The sequence below is a fragment of the Spermophilus citellus genome (genome assembly GCF_964194105.1).
Source record: "Spermophilus citellus genome assembly, chromosome: 8".
Classification (NCBI taxonomy): Eukaryota; Metazoa; Chordata; class Mammalia; order Rodentia; family Sciuridae; genus Spermophilus; species Spermophilus citellus.
Genome location: NC_138189.1, coordinates 50,061,262 through 50,071,667, shown reverse-complemented (window position 1 = coordinate 50,071,667; position 10,406 = coordinate 50,061,262). Strand labels below are relative to the sequence as shown.

The window sequence follows — 10,406 nt, the reverse complement described above, 5'->3', positions numbered from 1 at the left end:
TATATAAGTCTCACTTTTTAGGTAGAAAATTGAAATATATGGTCTCTGATATATCTTCTAATTTGCAATCTTTACAAACATGATCATATTTCATACATTCAAACAAAATCCTTCCTACACCCACATTGTATTAAGAATGAATATCTTGTAACCCGGAAATATTACATAATAGAGTACATTTCCTTGGAAACAGTCACATATGTGTCCAAAAATATGCTATAATCAAACAAATGATTCAAAGGCCAGCTTCTGGATCCTTAATGATCACTTTACTATTAATGGAGGAGAATAATCCTTATATTACAGACTCACTCGTCTGAAAAATAAGGGAAGTCAATATTAATTAGAAAATAAAAGAACCATACCAAAAGATACTTCTAAATAACTTCAAATAAATTATTACCTTACAGTTAAAAAAAAACCTTCCACATAAGTTTCATTGTAGACAAAATAATTGAAACACATTATTAACTCAGAAAATCTTTTTTTTTTAATACCCTGGAAGTAATACAAGGAAATGTTTTTATTGTGCTACTTCTTTTGCTAGTTCTGATACTCTCAATATATACTATTACTGACATAAACTGAAGAATTCAAGATTAAAGGCAGCTAATTGCTTCACAATATTGTATAGAGAAAAAAAGACCAAGTAGATCTGAACTTTCAAAAAATATAAAATAGAATGTATAACAAAATTATTTTTGGAAAATTGATATTTTTCTCTTTCTACTAGAAATAGCAAAAAAGTCTTTCCACATTATTTTCCTTTCTTCTCCAATTGCATGTTTAATTAAAATGCCTTCCAACAATATGTATGGGAAAAACTCTAAGACATAGGTACATAAATGATCTCTTCCTAAGTTTGATGTTTAGTGACCAGACAAGTATGATGTTTGGACTCTGATAGGGTGAAGTCAATGAATAAAACAGATATAATTAACAAGGCTTAAGCCAAGATGACCCAGCAAAAATCTGCCATTAACTGAGCTATAAGTCTCCCTTCTTCCAGAAAGGAAAAAAGAAAACAAAAGAAAAGAAAGAAGAAAGTCCTCTTAAGCATACAAGATTCCAGGGAACTTCCAATATTCAGCTCCAGGACACATACAGATGAAGTGATCCATCTGAAAAGGCTGGAGTGGTCCAAATAATAACAGCTGTCCAAAAATCAGGAGAAATATCCTATCTTCAGTGACAAGGATGGAAACAGAGTACAGGCTTCTTAAACATGTAATGGCAAGTCCAGGAACATGCCTGTATATAATCCAGAAATGTTAGTTATTTCAGAGGAACATTCTTAAAAATAAAAAAATAAAAATAAAAAAATGACTCCATGCCGCAAAAAAGGGAAGTCTACACCATAATGTTCCAAAGTGCCTTTTCCAACTATCAATAACAATGAAGTTGATTCCAAAGAACTGGAAGAACATGAGGAAGACTTCATAGAAATAGCTCAAGCAAACAGTGAGTGTGCCTTCATGCACTATAGCAAATATGGCAAAGACAGCCAACATGGCAGCAAACTTGAACCTCTTCAAGAAAAAGGTTCTTGTAGGCATAGTAGTATAGTCAGTCATGGACCATCATATTCCAGGTCCAGAATAGTGTATGATGTAAAGTTTCAACAACCCTTATAAAACATCCTGCCACCAACAGCAGAAAATCACAGCAAAGGCATTGATCCAGCAGTGCAGAAATACAAAAGAGCAAGGAACAGTTATCAGCACATCTGTTAAGATGGAGTTAAATACACACAGCACCAGAACATGGGCACTGAAGGCTCCTGTTTGATTTTCTGAAACAAGGTGGTGCAGAGTCTTTCAAAGATGTAGTGCACATAAAACAACACAAAACCTGGGCAAATACAATGGAAGTTCTGGGATTGCTGTTATGGTAGATAAGGATAGTACAAGAAGTACTATCTTACTTCTTGTACAAGAAGTACAATCTTACTTCTTGTACAAGAAGTACAAGTATTGGTTGACTGTGGATACTGGACCATGCTCTACTTCTTAGATGAAAGCAGTACCCAAGGAACATTCTCTCTGACAAATGAGTGAGTCTTCATTATCAAATGAATCTGTTCAAGTATAACAAAGAACTGAGAAGCTGGTGGTAGTATATATGCTAATACAACATATGCTGGTCCAAAACCTATAATTCCAAGCTGGAAGACCATAAAAAGCAAGCCATGGACAAGACAATAGATCACTCACTGGATGAGAACTCTTGCTGTAGCCATTTACCCAACTTTGAAACAGAAAATAGTGAATTGAAATTATATGCAGGAACATGATACACTATGTCCAAACAACAGTAGGAAATTTACCAAAAGCATAAGGCCAGAGATTAAACTTAAGTTTCAGCCTTCCTTCATCGATGTAATCTACCATGAGTGTGCTGAGGATAGAGAAAGAGGAGGGAAATAAACATGTGGTATATTGCTCTGACGTGGTCAATTTCAAAGAACTCATTTTAAAAGAAATCTCCTTTTAATGAAAATCCTTACTTGTTCTGGAGATGCTCTGAGATTTTTAGCTCTGTGATTGTTTTTTATTTCTTCAAGAATTGAAAGAGTTGTGAGGACACACCCACCATTGTCTAATGATGCAGAATTTTCAATGAGATTGTTCATAAAATCATCAAAGTGACTCTCAACATCCTTCATAAAAAGTGGCTATTATTTCTCTGCTTCTGCTGCCAACTGCCTCTTTTTAGCTATCAACTGTTTTATTCATTTCAATCATTTCTATGTATCTCTAGGGAATACTTTTTAGAGTTTCTCCTGTATTCATCTTTCTCAGAGTTTTAACTGGACTTGAACAGCCAGTTTCTAGAAAACACCTTCTCTTTATTCACCATTGATTTGTGTTGGGAGTGGTGATTGAATTATGAGTCTTGAACTCTCCTGTGATAGATGCTTCTGAGGGAGGGTTAGGGTGAGGGTTAGGGCTAGGGTTAGTTAGTACTGGATAATCTATTTTATATAGATAATGTTTATTATACTCCCCTATAGCCTAAAATTAGCTTATAAGTTAGTATTTTAAAATATCTTGGGACTGGGGTTGTGGCTCAGTGGCCTAGCATGTGTGAGGCCCTGGGTTTGAGTCTCAGTACCACATATAAATAAAATAAAGGTCCATTTAAAACTAAAATAAAAATATATTTTAGAAAAATAAAATAAAATATCTTAAATGGTGGGATGGATAAAAATAGGGATAAATACAAATATTTTAAAGAGAGAATTAAGAAATTAGTTTTGTATTATTCTGTGTATATATATATATATATATATATATATATATATATATATATATTTCCAGAGATTCAAGTTGACCTAGAGTTTGATGACGGTGAGAAAGAGCATAATATGAAGCTGAAATGGCTAAAAGAGACTCAGTCTTCTATCTCGCTTATTGTGTCCTAGACAGACCCTGCCCTTATTTTATGTTTAATCTAGCAGGGGACAGAGCCTTTTAAAGTACTTTATTTGTAGACAGTGAACAATTGTGAAGTAGATCAAGAAGTCTAATTGGAAAAAAATGGGTGATCAAGATAATTATAATGGTTGAAATCACATATTTTCAAAGTTTATTAATATGAAGATATTGTGGATAAAACAGTAGGGTTCTGCAAATCATGAAGACAACATCATAATTTTTCAAAGGACCTAGTGTGAGAGGAAAGAGCATACCTAGACACAATGAGACAATAACTAACTAAAATTCAACTGGTTGAATAATCATTAGCTTAAATACTCTATCATATAGATAGTTATTATTGCTTAGTTTTGAAACATTAGGTGACTCTATAATTTACTGGATAATTTTATTTTCTGGCTATGTGTATGTAAGTATATACATACACACACATACACACACACACACACACACACACACACACACACACATATATATATATATATATATATATATAAAACACACCTATGTATACACATACGTACACACATGTACACACACATTATATTCTCAACAAATAGATAATGTGTGAAGAGTTTTATATGTGACTTTTGGTTGCTTTACCTTTCCTCTCTTTTGTTAATATGTAAATAATATTAAAATCAACTGCTGAAATTTTATAATTGTAAAGCTATTTTGAAGTTACCAAATCTAAGTATTTTAATTTCTTAGCAAGTTACTTTTAAGGGAAATAAGTAAGATTCTTACATTTAGATGAATTGGCATATTTGAATTTTTCAATTCAGGAAAGTGAAAATGACACCATGAATAACTTATATTCTGCATATCTAAATACTTATGAAACTTTGTGATGACAATGGAAAAGAAAATATAGCACTAAAATTCATTTCATTTAGTTGAAGTAATTTTTTTTGAAATTGCAAAAATGTAATATCATATCCTAAGAAGAAGGGGAACAAATTAAATGGCTTTAGTGTTGTATATAAATGCCTTTTATTTGTTTCTAAAGAGAAGAGTAAAGAAGATATAATATTAGTGTTGTGACTATTACAAATTAGAGATTTTTATTTTCAAAATAGAAAAATTTATTCTGCCCTTTTAAATAGAGTAGTGCTTTTCTTTTTCTGTACAAATTATGATTAGCACTGAAAATATTTAATTAATATGTTATGTAGCATGAGCTAAATGAGTGGAACATCTCCCCTAAAGTGCAAGTGCAGTAGGAGGTAATTAGATCTCACCATGATATTCATTGCTAATGATCCTCCACTGAGATTTGAGGTTGATAGGCATTATTTCAAGTTTTCCAATGATGGCTTAGGTATGCAGCTTTATGAATTATTCTTTAAACAAAACAGCTTTATCTGAAAATAGCAAATATATATTTCTTTCTGGCTTCAGTAAGACATGAAGTCATCAAACCAAATTTCTAGATGGGAAGAAAGTGAAGTATAGGAAAGCTGCATTCCAATTCACACTGTAGCTCAGGACCAAAGCAGTGGGTGTACTGCTTTTCAGTAAGATGAGTGAAAGAGGGAATTCACTAAAGTTTAATACTGGACATTCAAAGTGGCTTAAGAACTCAGAAATTTTGGTACAATAAAAGAAGTAGAAAGAATATATTGGAGCCTACCCAGCTGTCTTTCTGGCACTGATTAACCACAAATGGAGGGAGAACATATTTGGTATGGAAATATCTTAGAGCAAATAAGCTGCCTGAACTTAGCTGATCCAAGGTTGCACTGGGCACTGGTACTTCAAAATCTACTCTATATCTCACTGTAAACAGAGAGCTGAAGCAGAACCATCATTGGGTGAAGGTGTTGCAGCTATGAAAGCCAGAAGATTAGAGCAAACACAGACACAATATCCTGGCAGGTGCCTACTGGGTGACTTAGAGAGTGCCTGGAATATGAGTGAAACAGGTGCAGAGTAGACTTCACTGAGGGGTATTCAAGTCAAGGGACCAAGGGGAGTCTGACTCCTTTGTCCTTTGAGACTTGCAGCTCATGTGACCAGCTGAAGTGGGTGAGTAGTCTGCCCAGATGGAGAATATACTTGGGGAAGAAGCCCAGGAAATCTTTGCTAATGGAAAGCAGTTAGTGGACAACTGACCCCCGTGCTCCATGACTGGAATTCTTGGGAGGCTTATGAAAATGAGACTGGCATCAGAGATCAGTTACTGTAAAACCTTAGAACCATCTAATCTCTCCCAAGTAGACACCACTCAACAAAGTTCCAAGTCCTTGTTAGACCTAAATCCAACCTGCTGGAACTTGCTTCCTTCACGGAACTCTGCAGAAGCTTTACCCTGGGAGTGCATTGAACTGGTCTAAGAGGACAAAACTCCAACTCCAATACTTTCTAATCCATTCTGCTTCATACTAGTAAGAAGAAAAGCTGAGCTTTATGTCAAATAGCTTCAGTGTTGGACCAGTCCAACTGGAAGTTCATTCAGTAACACAAAAACAGGAAGGGTTTAACAACTCCCAACTCTTGCTCTAACAGAGCAAGAGTTGAACAGTCACACATAGAAGGTGACCACCCAGTAGTATCCTGTTTTTAAGTCTTTTGGGTGTAGACCAAGGAGAGGGATAGGTGAGTCAAATGGTGGTTCTGTTCCTAATTTTCCAAGAAATCTCCATATTGCTTTCTATATTGGCTGCAGCAATTTGCAGTTCCACCAGCAGTGTATGAGCATGCCTTTTTCCCCACATCCTCTACAACACTTATTGTTGTTTGCATAATAGCTGCCATTCTGACTAGAGTGAGATGAAATCTTAGAGTGATTGCCACAGTCTGGCTGGGCACAAATCACGAGCCACTGAAGCAGGAACAAACTTTATTTCTGAACTCCACCAGCACACTCCACACACGCTCCCCAGTTCTCTCGGGACACACACACCAACAGGAAATCCCTCCTCTGGAATTCCCTCCTACTGCACTTCCCCAACCAATGGGAACTCTCTGGGAGTCGCGAGAGCTCCAAAGTAGCAGGCCAAGGTGGATAGCAGGGGTCTAATCTCCAATTGAATGCACATCTTAACATAATCATTATCATCTCAATGGCTTGCTGGCTTTACCTTTCAACCAAAAATGCCATGCATCATTCCTACTTGGCTATGGCTCTTAGCAAGTGGTATTGATTTGCATTTCTCTAATTTTTAGTGATTATTAACATTTTTCATATATTTGTTTGATTGATTGTATATCATCTTCTGATAAGTGTCTGTTCAGGTCCTTGGCCCATTTATTGATTGGGCCATATCAATATTTTTATAGCCACACAATTCACAATAGCTAAACAGTGGAACCAACCTAAATGCACTTCAATAGATGAATGGATTAAAAAAATATAGCATATATACACAATGGAATATTACTCAGCAATAAAAAGAATAAAGTCATGGCATTTGCAGGTAAATTGATGGAGTTAGAGAAGATAATGTTAAGTGAAACCAAATGCTGATTGTTTTCTTTGATATAAGGAGGCTGATTCATAGTGGGATAGGAAGAGGGAGCATAGTAGGAATAGACAAACTCTAGATAGGGCAGAGGGGTTGGAGGGAAAGGAAGGGGTATGGGGTTATAAATGATGATCATTATTATTCAAAGTACAGGTATGAAGACACAAATTGATGTGAACATACTTTGTATACTGCCAGAGATATGAAAAATTGTGCTCTATATGTGTAATAAGAATTGTAATGCATTCTGCTGTCATATATAAACTAAAAAAAGCAAAGAAAAGAAAGTGACCACCCAGTCTGGTCAACTATTTTGACCACATCATTGAATACAGTTCCTTTACTTTTCATAAGGAATTCTATTTTTTTCCCTTAACTAAATATATTTTTACTATTTTTCAGAACTAATTGACTTATATTACTCCTCCTCTCACCATTAATGCTGATGCAATCATTAATGTTGTGGATGAAATAGTTGACACCTGCTGTTCACTTCAAAGCTAGATGTAGTTCATGGTTATTGTTTTCACTTTTGATAATCAATAAACCCATTCCTGATTTTTAGTGGTAATTAATTTTGAAGAAACTGAGTATTTACTTTAATACTGTGTGTTGTTTGCAATGGTTTTTACTATTATTTATTTCACCCTATTCTAAGAAGTTGATGGGAAACTCTGGGGACACTAAGTTTATAGGTTAGAGACTGCTGCTGAACTAAACCCCAACAACAGGCAGCATGTCTTGCCCCTCATACAAATTAATGACACTTCATCTTCAGTTACACTTTAATACAAAGAATAGAAGAGACAAAAACAAAACTATCAGACCATGTAATTCCCATCCCATTCAATTTGGGGTAATGATTAATATACTAGACAATATATAAACACCTGTTATCAAACTCCTGATCTAGTTCACAGGTACTGCTGTTAAATGCAGACCCCACCATTTATAAATAGGTGCCAAATAGTATTATAAATGTCAAAGTAGACAATGACATTTAAGATATTGGAACACTTCAATATCAAGAGTAGAGATCCTGCTGCCAAGAAATATGTATCAACCAAGCAACAGTAAATGTCACTCCATACACAATCTATTCCATTTGAGCCCTGACATTATTCCAACTCAAAGAAGTGAGGAAACAAAAGCCCCGACCCCAAACCAAAGACCCAATGAGGAACAGTCAGAGAGGATCTCATGTCCCAACTCATGGCATCTATTCACATATCAGAAACAGAGAGAAGTCCCAGAAAAAATAAGATAGTTACACACAAAAGGACATGTGTAAAAAAGAAGTAGGGGAATCCATCTCAATTGATGCACAAGTTCAAGTCCTCTGAAAACACAAGAAACAGACAAACAAATCTCCATCCTAAATCCACAATCCCCCAACAAAAGATTCCACTGATAGTGAGGTAGACAAAATCCCAGAGAAGAATTACAAAATCTGATTATTAAAATGTTCAATGAACCAAAAGAAGATCTAAGGAAGAAATTAAGAGGTAAATTACAGGAGATGAAAGACCACTTTGTATGTCTAACATAGAAAATTAAAAAAAAAAAAAGATTATTAAAAGTTTCAGGAGAAAAACTGGAGGCCACATGAAGAGGCAAACCGATAAGGCTCACTTTTGATTTCTCAGTTCACACCCTAAAATCAATGAGGGCCTGGAATGAGATATTTCAAGTCCTAAAAGAAAACAACTGCCAGCCAAAGGTTACTAAGCTCAGATTCATATTCAAGGGGTAAGAAATTAAAGCTTACCTTGAAAAGAATAAACTAAAAGGAAAGAAGGAAAGAAAGAAAGAAAGAAAGAAAGAAAGAAAGAAAGAAAGAAAGAAAGAAATTCATGAACACAAAACAGCACTACAATGAATACTCAAAGATAAAATGTATGCACACAAAGGAACTGAAAACAATTCCTAAAACTCCCAAACAAGGGAAATTCAACATAAGAAAACCCCACTCAATTAGAATTGAGACAGGATAACATACAGCAAAAGACCAAAATGGCAAGAAACCATAAATAACTATCCATCCTAAAGCTGAATACTAATGGTCTCAACTCTCTAAGTAAAAGACACTGGTTAACAGAATGGAACAAAAATCAACAGCCAACTATATGTTGTGTAGAAGAGACTCATAGGAAAAGATATCCACAGGCTGAAGGAAAAAGGATGAAAAAAAATCCATGCATACAAACTCCTAAAAGAAAGAGGAATAGCTATTCTCATGTCTGACAAAGCAGATTTTAAGCAAATATTATTCAGAATTAATCCTAATAAAGGGAAATGACTCAACAAGAAATATAACAATAATAAACATTTATTCCTCAAATTTCAACATTCATGATTACATAAAAATATTCTTTATGACACTAAATCCCAGATAGATCCTAACACAATAATACTGAGTGGTTTCAATACACCCTTATTACCTGTAGATAGTTCATCAAAACATAAAATCAATAAAAAATATCTCCAACCTAAATAGCACTGTAAGTCAATTGTACCTAACAGATGCATGTAGACAAATATTCTACCCCATAACAGCTGAATGTACCTTCCCCTCACTTCCACATGAAACTTTTCTCAAATCATATTCTAGCCACAAAGCAAATCTTAGCAAATACAAGCCAATTGATCTAATCCCATCTATCCAATCAGATCATGATGAAATAAAGTTATAAATCAGAAAAAAAATAATAGAATCCACATAAACACTTAGAGATAGGACAATATTTTCTTAAATGAAGAATATGTCAAATAAGAAATGAAAATGGTAATCAAGAAATCCTTAGAAATGAACAAGAACAGAGATGCAACATCAAAATCTTTGTGACATGGGGCTGCGGATGTGGCTCAAGCGGTAATGTGCTCCCCTGGCATGAGTGGGGCACTGGGTTTGATCCTCAGCATCACATAAAAATAAAGATGTTGTGTCCACCGAAAACTAAAAAATAAATATTAAAAAAAACTCTCTCTCTTAAAAAAAAATCTCTGTGACAGTTTTAAAAGCAGTTCTAAGAGAAAAAAAATATAGCACTTAGTGCTTACCTTAAAAAGTTAGAGAGATCTCAAATAAATAAGCTTATGCTCCATCTTAAGGTCTTAGAAAAAGAAGAACAAATTAAATCAAAACCAGTAGAAGATAGATAATCACTGGACACAACGGAACATGCATGTAATACCAGCAGCTTGGGAAGCTGAGACAGGAGAACTGAAAGTTCAAAGCCAGCCTCAGGAACTGCCAGGTGCTAAGCAACTCAGTGAGACCCTGTTTCTAAATAAAATACAAAATAGGGCTGGGGATGTGGCTCAGTGGTCAAGTACCCCTGATTTCAATCCCTGGTTCAAAAAAAAAAAAAAAAAAAAGATCAGAGCAAAATTCAATGAAATTAAGAATTAAAAAGATCAATGTAATGAAAAATTGTTTTTTTGAAATGATAAATAAAATTGACAATCTTTAGCCAAACTATGAAAAAGAGAGAAAAGACCC

At 34.6% G+C, this 10,406-nt stretch overlaps 1 pseudogene across 1 annotated transcript; it reads right to left on the bottom strand.

Moving 5' to 3' along the window:
- Positions 1–308: 308 nt before the first annotated feature.
- LOC308654661 (sterol O-acyltransferase 1-like) lies at positions 309–2,728 on the bottom strand (annotated as a pseudogene). Its single transcript has 3 exons — positions 1,951–2,728; positions 1,385–1,915; positions 309–316 (listed from the first exon to the last, which is right to left on the bottom strand). The product of its transcript is annotated as a sterol O-acyltransferase 1-like (transcript).
- Positions 2,729–10,406: the final 7,678 nt, after the last annotated feature.